The following is a 14164-nucleotide window of genomic DNA, read 5'->3' as shown; positions in this document are numbered from 1 at the left end:
CAACTAAAAATAATTTTCTATTTAATTAAGTGTCATGAAAAAAGAAATATTTAAGTATCATGATGAAAATCAACTTAGATATTTAATTTTCAAATTAATTAAATGTATTAAATTCAAGAAATAAATAATTAAGTGTAGAGAAGGCTTAATTATTAATCTCTAGTTTAATACTAGGAAAAAATATACTTAAAATAAATTGTACCAAAATTAATTATTTAAATAATTAATTTCACAATGTATAATATTTTCCTATTTAATATTAGAAATAATAAGTAGTCTAGAAATAACTATCTAAAAAATATCTTATTTGACTAAGTATCTTTTCCACAAAATTTGAAAAAAATATCTAATTTAAGTTGTATTAGAAAAAATCTAGAACTTAAATATTTTCAAATTTAAATTTAATTAAATATCAAAAATTAAGTTGTAACCACTTAATTTGAAAATATTCCATTTTAAGTTAATATTCGAAAAGATATTAACTTAAAAAAATATCTAAAGAATCTTAATAAGCAATGCCTAAAATTCCTCAACTTAATTTTGAAATTTTAAATCCAAAAGATATTCAGATTTAAGTTGGTTAGTTATAGATAACTAAATATCAACTTAAATAGGAATATTTAATGAAAAATTTAAATTAAGCTTCAAAAAGAATCTAGATGGTTATAATTCTATATTTAATTAAATACAAGAAAATACATATAGTTTAGCGTAGAATATAAAATTCTTTAAACTATGGTTTTCTTAAATTAATTTCAAAATAAATAAAATTAATTATGTTGCTAATCAATTTTATTAGGTTAAACTAGTTTAATTAACCTAGTACAGTTATTCAAATCAGGCAAATGGGCCTTCACAATTGGGGTGGTTCATGTGAGGGGGTGTTGGGTTCAGTATGTCGTACCCACTACTATGGCTCTCAACTCTCACACAAGGCCCAAAAGAGAGGAATTTGACCTTAAAATGAACAACTGTTATTAATTGAATAGGCCCAAAACTAAATGGGCCTAAATAAAATCTATCAAAAACTATGATATTTTATTTAGCAACAACAACCTATATGCATCTATAATAAAATTAAACACATAGGCTCACACAGGCACACAATTTGGATGGATCATATCATGTTGCTAGGTCATACACAGATGAAAGAAGATTGTGAAAATTAACTGTTACAAATTATTTACTTGACCAAGGGAGCCATGAGTTAAAATCAGATCATTGGATCTGTCAACAAGTTAACCATGGCTATTTGCAATCAAGCAATAATAGGTTTTAAAAACTTACAAACAAGCTAAAACACATACTCCTGCAACAAGGTTAGCTGGATAGTTGGATGTATGATTTATTTAATTTTAAATAAATAATTTCGAAAAATAATTAATTAAATAAAAAAATTATTTTTTGAAAGTTCCAATGTTGCCAATTGAGCAACCTGGTGCTAGTTACCGAGTGGAACCGCTTTATAAAAGGTCCTGGAAGCAGGGACCTCTAATCTTTCTAGGAGGCCCAGATGTGACAAAAGTTGAGTAGTGGATGGCTGCCATAAACAAAATATTAAACTTTATTGGAGTCATCGGTAATGACCAGGTGACTTGTGCAATATTTTAATTCCATGGGATGTCCTGGTGTGGTGGGAGATGGTATCTCTCACTCGTGATGTTACAACTATAACTTTGAATGAGTTCCAAGACTTGTTCAATGCTAAGTATTATAACAAGGTAGTATGTAGCACCAAAAGAAGAGAGTTTACTCAGTTGGTTCAAGATGAATCTACGTCAGATAGACTCGCTAGGGTTGGCCTCAGGTATTGTGCCAACTGATTTCAGCAAGATAGATAAGTACTTGGCAAGACTTAATGCCAATATTATATATGATCTATTGATCACTACCAACGATACTATAACTTCTGCTCATATGATAGACAAAGCTCTCTGAGCCAATGGTGTTCTGGAGTTTATTTAGGAGCCCTGAGGGACCCAAAATGTTAGTGGGGTTACTGCTCCTCCTACTTCTAGTTTTTGTAGGGGTAGTGGTGACTCCTCTTTTGATCAAAAAAGATGAGATCCATCTGTATCTAGTGGTTCGAGTCAAAATACAAGGTTTTGGGGGAACTAGTATCGGGATGGTCATCAGGGAGGCCCTGAAGGTCGTTACACCTATCCAGAATGTTAAAGTTGTAAAAAACATCATTTGGATGAGTGTAAAGGCAGGGCGTGTTTCCGTTTGTGTTAGAACTTATTTTACTAGGATCTAGATTTACTAACATGTATGTTTGATTAACACCCTAAATATGAATTCTCTAATATGATGAAATTAAACACATAAGAGTTTACAAAACCTTACATTGATGGTAGTTGAATAATATGACTCATTCCGCACAAATCTCTAACCCTTGTTCCTTTTTGTCGCAGAGTAATAACAAGATCTGAGCTTGGATCTCCTTCTCTCCTTCAGTTTGGTTAACCACCGTCTTCCGCACTATGATTGAGTACTTAACTTGCTATGTGTGTGCATGGTACTCTATACAAAAGGCTCGAATTGGTGAAGAACATCAAGAGGTGTGAAATCACTATGAAAAGGAGTCTCTCATCTACGAGTTGACAAGAGAATAAAATCTAGATTCAGATAAGTTGAAAGGTTAGATGAGAATGAGAGCATCATGTTCCTTTTATAGTATTTCAACTAGGGTTTAGGTTTTAATTATATGGATTAAAAAATGATAAAATAATGGATGAATACACTCTAGTGGTCGACCACACTAGTGGGCCTCACTAGTTACAAATTTGTCACTTTATTTCAACCACTTATCCTTCTTTTAATAATACCATATTTTCCAATTCTAAAATGTCAAAACTATTTATTTAATCATTATAATTAATTATCAAATAAAATTTCCATTTATCTTATTTATTAATTAGACTTAACAAAGTGTCTTAATTAACAAATAACCCCAAAACCTCTTTTCTTCACAATTAAGCTCCTGCTTAGTGAAAATTCATAAATAAGACATAGTCTAATTTTAGAATTATAATTGATTAATTAAAAACTAATTAATTGAGTCTGCAAGCAGTATTATCTCAACTAGTGTGGGGACCATGGACCTATATAATTAAGCTTCCAATAAGTAGATCTAAAATGTACCAAGTAAATTCTCTAATTTATTAATTCCTCCTTTTGCCATTATAGATTCAGAATTGCACTCTTAGTTATATAGAATGCTCTATATGTACCAAGATACGCTATGAATTATCTATTGTTACAATCCAAATAGTCAAATATCCTCTATAGATGATCTACACTGAATAGGGATAAATTTACCGTTCTACACTTCAATGTATTTTATCCTTAAAATAGTTAGCTACCTATAAATGATGTTTCAATAAACTAATATAATTACTGAAATGAGATCTCAACCATTTATCTCTATTAAACCATGCTCCAAGAAAATCATTGTTTCACTTCTACATACTTATAGAAGCAATAGATTCTATATCTATGATTAGCCCTCCCACTCAATTATACTATCATGTTCCCAAGATGTAAGTATTCACCCAAACCATTGGTTATCTTTCACAAAGAACATAAATAATACAATGATATCGAACCTAACAATCTCAGGATTAAGATCTATTGACCTAAGATCAACCAGTGATATTGACTTAAAAAGATATAGCGGTAAGTTTGTGATATCTTATCCAAGTTAAATATCGGTCCAATCTGATGTATACTCCATACATCTGATACTAGCATACTTTGCCAATGTTAGAAATATTTTACCAGGATCTTAGATTTACTATCAAGTATGTTATTTAACATCCTAAATATGAACTTCTAAAACGATATGAAATAAACACATATAAAGTATAAGAAACCTTACAGTGGTTGCAGCGGAATATAATGTCTCATTTCACTCAAATCTCTAACCCTTGTATCCTTTCTATCGCAAAGTATCACCAAGATCTGAGCCCGAATGTCCTTCTCTTGAATCTGGATTCTTCGCAATCTTCCACACTATGAATGAGATACCACTTGATGTGTGTGGGCACTCACTCACTCCCTATAGGGTTCGGTTTTCAGAAGAGAGAAAGAGAGAGAGAAGGTGGCGGCTAGGTTTAGGAAGAAGGCTTTGAGTTTTCTCTGAAGGAATGAGATGCATCATCTTTTCCCTAAAGCCATCACTACCTATTTATAGTCAACCACCTAGGGTTAGGTTAGATTTATTTGGCATTAAAATAATGAAAAAATAAATGATAAATAGCCTACATATGTGGCCGGCCATGTATGGGATAATGGGCCCCACTTTTGCAAATTAGCTATTTTATCATTTCTACATCTCATTTTCTCAAAAACGCCAATTTTCTAATTGAACCATTTAAATGCCAATTCCAATTATTTAATAACTAAAAATTAATTATTAAATAATATTGTCATTTAATATATTTATTAATTAGACTAACCAAAGTCTCTTAATTAACAAATAAACCCTAAAAACTCTTTCTTCACAATTTAGCCCTTGCTTAGTGAAAATTCATAAACTACACATAGTCTAATTTTAGAATTGTCATTGATTAATCAAAATCAATTAACTGAGTCTTACAAGTAGTATTGTCTCAACTAGTATGGGGACCATGGGCCTATATATCCAAGCTTCCAATAAGCAGACCAAGAACTTACTAGGTAAATTCACTGACTTATTAATTCCTTGTTGCATCCACGCATAGAACTTGGAATTGCACTCTTAGTTATATAGAATGCTCTATATGTTCCACGAATAGATACGCTATCCATTATCCATTGATATAATACCAATAATCAATGATCCTCTATAGATGATTTACATTGTATAGGGATTAAATTACCGTTACACCCTTCAATGTATTTTATCCTTAAAACACTTAGCCACCTATAAATGATATTTCAGCGAACTGAAATGAGTACTCAACCATTTATCTCTGTTTAGCCAAGCTCGAAGGAAATCATCATTTCACTTTTATTTGCTAGATAGAAGTTATAGATTCCATATCTATGTTTAGCGCTCCCACTCAATTGCACTACCATGTTCCCAAAATGTACGTATGACCCTGACCAAAAAGTAGGCTTAACTAACAAATCAAAGAACATGTATAATACTCCTGAGATCGAACCTAACCATATCAGGATTAAGATCATTTGATCTAGGATCAACTAGGTGATATTGAATTGAATAGATATTACGGTAAGTTTAATATATCAGAATCAAAGTTCAATATCGGTCCCTTCTGATGCATACTCCATGCATCACACCCAAGCTTTACTTTAACCAATACTTTGGAAAGAACATAGCACTTATCCAAGGTGCAAGTAAACTATGTTGTAGATTCACATATCAGTTAAACCCCGTGTACTGATAAATCTAGGAATATATATTTAATCACATAATCTTGATTACTTTCCACTGTGCTGACGACACAATAAACAATAATATAAATGTGATATGGGTTTGGATGAATTTATAAATCAAATAAACAAGTAAATGATAACATGAATCAAATGACACACAAATAAGTGATGAAAATACTTCTATTTCTTTATTGATATTTAAAAGATAAAGATTACATTGAAATGGAGTTTTATTTAGGGCATAAAACCCAACAAACTCCCACTTGCACTAATATAAAATAATCACTACATTTCAATTAATCCTAAGTTCTGACGGTGCTTTTCAAATGCAGTTCCTGCCAAGACCTTGGTGAATGGATCAGCTAAGTTTTCCTCTGTGTCCACTTTTTCCACCAGTACATCCCCTCTTTCCACATATTCTCTGATGATGTGATACTTCCTTTCGATATGCTTTCTTCTCTTGTGGCTTCGAGGCTCCTTACTGTTGGCTATGGCTCCAGTGTTATCACAAAGCAAAACCAATGGTTTTTCCATTCCAGGGACGACACCGAGTCCAGTGAAGAACTTTCTAAGCCAGACAAGTTCTTTTGCAGCCTCTGCAGCAGCTATGTATTCTGCCTCCATGGTAGAGTCTAAAATCGCGGTTTGTTTAGCACTTCTCCAAACCACTGCTCCATCCCCAAGAGTAAATACCTGTTGGGTTTTATGCCCTAAATAAAACTCATTTCATATAATCAGATTTACTTATTAACAAAGATCAGAAATAACATTTTATGTTGCATGGTTCACATGATTTATTTCATGATTATATGTATATAATGTATGAATTCTTTTTAAGTCCAGAACATATGAGTTGGTTAAAGATTATAGTGTTGTCAGCACAGTGGAATATAACCTTTATTATATGTTCAAAAGTAGATTCCCTGATTTGTCAGAACACTGGATTTAGACTGACATGGTATAATCAGCGATAGGTATTCTTACACCTTGGAAAAGTGTTATGTCCTTTCCAGGACATTGGAAAAGTTTACCAGTATCGGATGCATGGAGTATGCATTGGAATGGACCGATATTGAACTTTGAATTAGATTTTGAAACTTACCGTAAACATCTATTCAATTCAATATCATAAGTTGATCCTAGATCACATGATCGAAATCATGATATGGTTAGGCTCAATCTCAAGAGTGTTATTCGTGTTCTTTGATTTGTTAGTTAAGCCTAGTATTGTATCAGGGTAATACGTACATTTTGGGAACACGGTAATACAATTGAGTGGGGGAGCACTAACATAAATATGGAATCTATAGCTTCTATTTGGCAAATAGAAGTAAAGGATGATTTCCTTCGAGCTTAACCAAACGAAGATAAATGGTGGAGATCTCATTTCACTTAGGTGAAATATCATTTATACAGGGTTAAGTGTTTTAAGGATAAAATACATTGTAGGGTGTTACGGTAATTTAATCCCTTTACAGTGTAAATCATCTATATAGAGGATCATTGATCACATTAGGGTTATAACAATGGATAACTAATGACGTGTCTATATCGTGGAACATATAGAGCGTTTCTATATGACTGAGAGTGCAATTCCGAGTTCTAAGTGTGGATTCAATGAGGAATTAATAAGTTAGGGAATTTACTTGGTAAATTCGGTTCGACTTATTGGAAGCTCGGTTATATAGACCCATGGTCCCCATACTAGTTGAGGCCATACTGCTTGTAAGACTCAGTTAATTGATTTTAATTAATCAATTATAATTCTAAAAGTTAGACTATGTCTACTTTATGAATTCTCACAGTTTAAGGATGAAATCGTAAAGAAAAGGGTTTCTAGGTTTAATTATTAATTAAGAGACTTTGTATGTCTAATTAATAATTATTTTAAATGACAATATTATTTAATAATCTATTTTAGTTATTAAATAATTAGTTTTGGCATTTAAATGATTAGAATTGGAAAAATGGCATTTTTGGAGAAATTGAAATAAAATTGAGGAAACTGCAAAATCCAAGTGAGGCCCATATTCCCTCTATGGCCGAGCACTTCCTTTGTGTTTCCCAATTATTATTTTTATTTTTTAATTGTCATGTAATTGCTAATCAAAGCCTAGCTATAATAGGAAAGTGGTGGATCACACTAAATAAGGCAGTTAATTGATTACACAGTAATTAAGGAAACTGTTTTATTTGGAAAGTTGTGCTCTCCCTTCTCCCTATATATAGCAGCCCTTGTTCTCTTCTCTTGCATATCATATGCTATCAGCCACGAAATTAAGAGAGAAAAGAGAGAGAATTTTTGAAATCCTTGTGAGATGAGTAGTGTCCACACACATCAAGTGGTATCTCAATCATAGTATGGAAGACTATGGAATTTCTGCATCAAAGAAGGAGAAAAGAAGATCCAGGTTCAGATCTTGGTGATGCTCTGCTACAGAAAGGAATCAAGGGCTAGAGATCTGAACGGAAGGAGTCATATTATTCCGCTGCACCCACTGTAAGGTTTTCTAACTTTATATGTGTTTATTTTCATTGTTTTAGAATTCATATTAGGTTGTTAATCCAACATACTTGTTAGTAAATCTAGATCCTGGTAAAATAATTTCCAACAACTGGCACCAGAGCCATGGTAATGATTTACTTTCATGTAATATGAATTAAAACGATGATTGCATGTTTCTGTGTTGATTTGGATGGTTTCATGTTGGTTTATGTGCTTATGTGATGAATGTTAATGTTGTACGAAATTTTTCCATGAAATATATTTTTTTTAATTTTTGAAAATATTTTATTTGGATTCCTTGTGAAAAATTAAGCAATTTTGTTTTTTACGGAACTCGATTCCGATAAAAATTGAGAAAGATATGAATTTTGAAAAATCGGGATTCAAGGCTGTCAAGGGTGGTGCTCATGCGCACCAGACCCTCGGATCAGCCTCCCTATCCGCGCGCGTCCCTCGGTTCATCACCCTGCAGCTGACCGAGTTTTCTCGGTCAGGCACCCTGCAGGCGCCGAGCTTCCTCGGCGTGAGCACCCCATCCGCGCGCGTGACGAGTCGCCAGCCTCTCCTGGGCTGCAGATGCAGCCTACTGGGCTGCTTTCCCAAATTGCGAATTTTTGGGGTTTTTTCCCCAAAAAATCCAATTTTTTTCATGGGATTGTTTCCCAAAATTCATTTTTCCTATTTTAAATATTTCTAAATTGAAATGTTTCCAATTTTAAATATTTTCAATTTGGAATTTTTCCAATTTTAAATATTTCTATTTTGGATTGTTTCCAATTTTTAAATATTTCCTATTATGGTCAGATGTAAAAATTTGTTAAGTTCTTTAATATTTATTTATTATTTAATTATAAGATTAGATATTTTGATATTTAAGATATTTTAAATTAAAAGATAGCTTTGTCTTTTTATTTAAAATATTATATTAAAATTATCTTATATGACAAATTAAATAATTAATAAATTTAAAATTAACATAGATATTTTTATAGATATACTTACCATAATGTTTTTCAAATTCAAAAATTTGTTATTTTGTTAAATATTTAATTATTTATAAATTATAAGTATAAAAATAATATTTTTTCTATATATATCATTTTCTCCTTATTAGAAATTTATAAATCATATCTTAAATATTTAAATAACATAGATATTTTTGTAGAGATTTGAATATTGCTTAATTTGAGATATTTTGACATATAATTATGGTAATTATTATTCATTTATTATTTTATTCCTAAAATAATAATTATCTAACCAAATCTATTTTAGAATTGGTTTATTTTATTAAATTATAAGATCTGAAAGTGATATTGGAGATTCTTTCCTTTTAAATCATTGATCTTATTAGATATTTAATTTAATTTGATTCAAATAAACCTAGATATTTTAAAATTAGTTTCCTTTATTTGGTTAGTTTAAGAATAATAATTTAATTATATTAATATCTTGATTCACATCTGTTACATGGACAATGTTTGTTTGTTTTATATTGTTTATTCAAAACTTTTTAACAAACCTATTATTTATCTGATCTAAATTGCTATGATTAACTTGTTGACAGATCATGATCCAATGATCTGATTTTAGTCATAGTTCAATTGACGATAGATCTTATAAATAATTTGTAACAGGTAACTTTTGTACTTCTTTCATCTGTGTAAACCTAGTAACATGATAGGGTCCATCCAAATCATTTGACCTGTGTGAGCCTATATGTTTGCTTTTGGGCTTAGATGCATATAGGAAGCCCATTTAAGTTTTTACTAAGTAAATGGACTAGGTTGCTAAAATAAATTTTGACATAAGAAAATTTATTTAGGTCCAATTAGATTTGGGCTTATTCAATGAATAACAATTATTTATTGAAAGGTTAAATTCCTCTCTTTTGGGCCTTGTGTGAGAGTTGGGGGTCATAGAAGTGGGTACGACATACTGAACCCAGCTCCCCCTCACATGAACTACCCCAATTGTGAAGGCCCATTTGCCTTATTTAAATAATTGTATTAGGTTAATTATATTAGTCTAACCTAATTAAAATTGAATTAGCAACATAATTAACTTTTAAAATATATGAAATTTATTTTTCATTGTAATATTTTAAAGTTAATTTTAGAAAAACACTTAGTCAATGATATATTCTAGACAGTTATTTCTAGTACTAGTTATTATTTCTAATATTAAATAGGAAAATATCATAGATTGTGAAATTAATTGTTTCCTAATTAATTTTGGTACAATCTATGTTTAGAATATTTTCCTAGTATTAAACTAGAATTAATAATTAAGTTTCCTCTTTACTTAATTATTTATTTCTTGAATTTAATACATTTAATTAAATTGAAAATTTCAATATCTAAGTTGATTTTCATCATGATACTTTAATATTGTTATTTTCATGTTATTTAATTAAAGTTGAAAATTATTTTAAGTTTGGAATCTTATTTCAGAATAACTTAAGTTTGAATAATTTTCAGAATATATTTTATTTTATTTTATTGATCATTTCCCAAAATTTCGAAATTACATTTCTTTAATGTAGAAATTTCGAATTTTATTTGAAAAATAGATTAAAGTTGAAAATTATTTATTTAATTTTGGACCAACTTAAATCAGTGACTTTTTCATTTGATGGTTAATTAAAATAAATGACTAAAATATATAATAATTAGAAATTGAATTAATTAGTCTATGAAAAGTCTAGATAGTTATTATCTGTTTTGCTTGAAGTATTTTTCTAGTGTATTTAATTAAATAGAAAATTAATATTTAAGTTGATTTTTTAATCATGATACTTAAATATTTGAAATTTTTCTTAGATATTTAATTAAATAGGAAAATTATATTTTTTGTTGAAAATTAATTTTTTATTAATTATTTTGGGCCAACATAAAATTACAGTAATTTTCCAGGATTTATTTTATTTTAAAGCATTTTCGAAAATGCAATATATATTTATAGAAAATTAAATTTGAGTTTTAAATTAATTCAAATTAATTTTGAAACAACTTAAATTGAATAATTTTCTAAATATTTATGGAAATTATTACTAAGATGGAAATAATTCACGTTATTTATCCATCTAAGTATAATTTATAAATATTAAATTAAAATTTATATTTGGAATTTTTCATTCTAAATTGGAAATTTTAATTGAATAAATATATATTTAAAATAAATGGATTAAAATAAATATTAGAAGAAAATACAACCCTTCATTAAATAATGAGCTTTATTATTATAAGGATATTCGATCTCCATTGTTGGTTTTACATAGCTATTGTTTTAGTGAGTAATCCTCCCTAATGGAGGAACGTTCATTAGCAAGTTAGCACCGTTTAATCTCGAAAGATAAGTAATCTTGTAAGTTTTTTATATAGTTTATGACCACCCTAATGGTGGCGATGTTGGAAATTATTTTACCAGGATCTTAGATCTACTCACAAGTATGTTTGTTAACATCCTAAATAAGAACTTTCTAAAACGATAAATTAAACACATATAAAGTTTAAGAAACCTTACATTGGGTGCAGCGGAACATAATGACTCCTTCCGTTCAGATATCTAGCCCTTGATTCCTTTCTGTAGCAGAGCATTATCAAGATCATTCTCTGCAAAGAGTTAATATGCCTATATCCACTGAAAGTAATTTCATATCATTCGCAGATGGATGTACATTCAGGGGTGGATATGAGTTTTCGTTGTATTCTTAAAACGATCACTCTAGATTTTACCTTATGCAAAAGAAATTTGAAATGTTTGAAAAATTTCATGAATTTCTAGCAATGGTGAAGGTAAGTGGTTAAAGATCTTGCGAACTGATAGGGGTGGAGAAAAAGTTAGTAGATATGCAGTTTAAAGATCATTAATTTGATTTTGAATAATATCCAAACTTACCTCCCCAGAAATTTGAGTTGCATATTGATGATTAGTTACTAGTCGTTGCCTAAATCCTTCTATGGTAATAAAATTTCAGAATAATGTAATGGTTGTATACTTAATGTAAATCATTACTAGATTCATGGATGACCTAATTGAAATCTTAAGAAAAGCTAGAACTGCTAACCTTGGTTTGCATGTTTGTTAGCTATTCTAAGTGATTAGGGGTGGAGCATCCCATAGTCATTAGATAAGAAAGTGTTTGTTTAAACAAATACTACTTTTCTAAGAAAATGACTAAGTCTGAAAGTAAAGTAGCAAATAAAAGAGATATTTTTTCTTGATTCCAAAAGTGTTCTATCATCTTATTTTACATATGATGATCCCACTGCCTCTGTTGTCTTAACACAACTGAAGAGGTCTATACCATTTAGTTTTCTTAGACATAGTTCACGGTATCTTGTTGTAGTGGGAGAGTTTCTAGGAACTCACCTTCTCATGACTTGGAAGACACTAGTGATTAAAATCCATTGTGAGTTTAAACAAGTAATGGATTGTTAAGATAAGAAACTAAGAAGAAAGCCAATAGAACTATGGTTTGATCCATTCACATGGAGTAACCTAAAGTTTTCTATTACAAGGACATGAAAGGAAATTTTTCGTTCATAAGTCTATTCAATGGACTTAACAAAAATTCCTGTTCCTAGTATTATAGGTATGAGTTTATCTAAACCTATGGCTTGTGGTATACCTGGTAATTACTTACTCTAATGCAAGCATGAGATGCTGATGCATTTTCTTTCGAATGGAAATCTATAGAAGCTTCACAACTTCTTAGACATAGATTTTATTTATCTAAGGAAAAGTCTCAACTATTCCAGAGAAGATAAAGCCATGAAAGAATTTCTTAAATCAACAGTGAGAGGTCTCAGATATGCTTTAGTATGCCTTAGACCAGACACCTGCTGTTGAGTGGGAGTAATGAGTAAGTATCAGATTAATCCAGGAGAAGAACATTGGAAGAAAATCAAGTAAATTTTAAGATTAAGAAGAGGAACTATATGTTAGTCAATAAGGGTGGTTTTGAAACTCTTAGACTACACCACATCAGATTTCGAGACTTGCCTGTGTGCTAGAAAGTCTGATAATGAGATGGTGATTACTTTGGGGGTGGAGTAATGATTTTGGAGAAGTGTAAAAACCTATCTGAAATCTCTTGGTCTACCAGAGAGAGACTGAATGTTAAAAGTTGCAGGAAAGATACTTATTCAGTCTAAGGAAAGTTCTATACATTTGTGGCACTGTTCCAACTTGCCTTAACTACTAGGGTTACTTCCTGAATAACCAAAGAGTAGTTGCCCAAAAGTATAGAATCCAGTATCCCAAGAGAGTAGACATATAGAGAGGAATTTCACATTATCAAGGATTTTGTGATTAAGGAAGAGTAATGGTGGAGAAGAGGTTGTGTTTAATTCAACCTGTCAGATCCTATTACGAGGAGTTTACTACTATTACATTTGATTGGTATATCAAGGTGTTAATGATTATTTGAAATGCACTTTTTGTTTTATATTAGTGCAAGTGGGAGTTTGTTGGGTTTTATGCCCTAAATAAAACTCATTTCAATATAATCAGATTTACTTATTAATAAAGATCAGAAATAACATTTTATGTTGCATGGTTCACATGATTTATTTCATGATTATATGTATATAATGTATGAATTCCTTTTAAGTCCAGAACATATGTGTTTGTTAAAGATTATAGTGTTGTCAGCACAGTGGAATATAATCTTTATTATATGTTCAAAAGTTTATTCCCTGATTTGTCAGAACACTGGATTTAGACTGACATGGTATAATCAGCGATAGGTATTCTTACACCTTGGAAAAGTGTTATGTCCTTTCCAGGACATTGGCAAAGTTTACCAGTATCGGATGTATGGAGTATACATCGGAAGGGACCGATATTGAACTTTGATTAGATATATTAAAATTTACCGTAAATATCTATTCAATTCAATATCACTAAGTTGATTCTACATCACATGATCGAAATCCTGATATGGTTAGGCTCAATCTCAAGAGTGTTATTCGTGTTCTTTGATTTGTAAGTTAAGCCTACTTTTGGGTCAGGGTGATGCGTACATTTTGGGAACACGGTAATGCAATTGAGTGGGAGCGCTAACATCAATATGGAATCTATAGCTTCTATTTGGCAAATAGAAGTAAAGGATGATCTCCTTCGAGCTTAACCAAACGAAGATAAATGGTGGAGATCTCATTTCACTTAGGTGAAATATCATTTATACAGGGTTAAGTGTTTTAAGGATAAAATACATTGTAGGGTGTGAAAGTAATTTAATCCATGTACAGTGTAAATCATCTATATAGA

The sequence above is a fragment of the Cannabis sativa genome, chromosome 3 (genome assembly GCF_029168945.1).
Source record: "Cannabis sativa cultivar Pink pepper isolate KNU-18-1 chromosome 3, ASM2916894v1, whole genome shotgun sequence".
NCBI classification, from domain to species: domain Eukaryota; kingdom Viridiplantae; phylum Streptophyta; class Magnoliopsida; order Rosales; family Cannabaceae; genus Cannabis; species Cannabis sativa.
The sequence above is the reverse complement of the archived record's forward strand: the minus strand, read 5'-3'. Positions refer to the sequence as shown.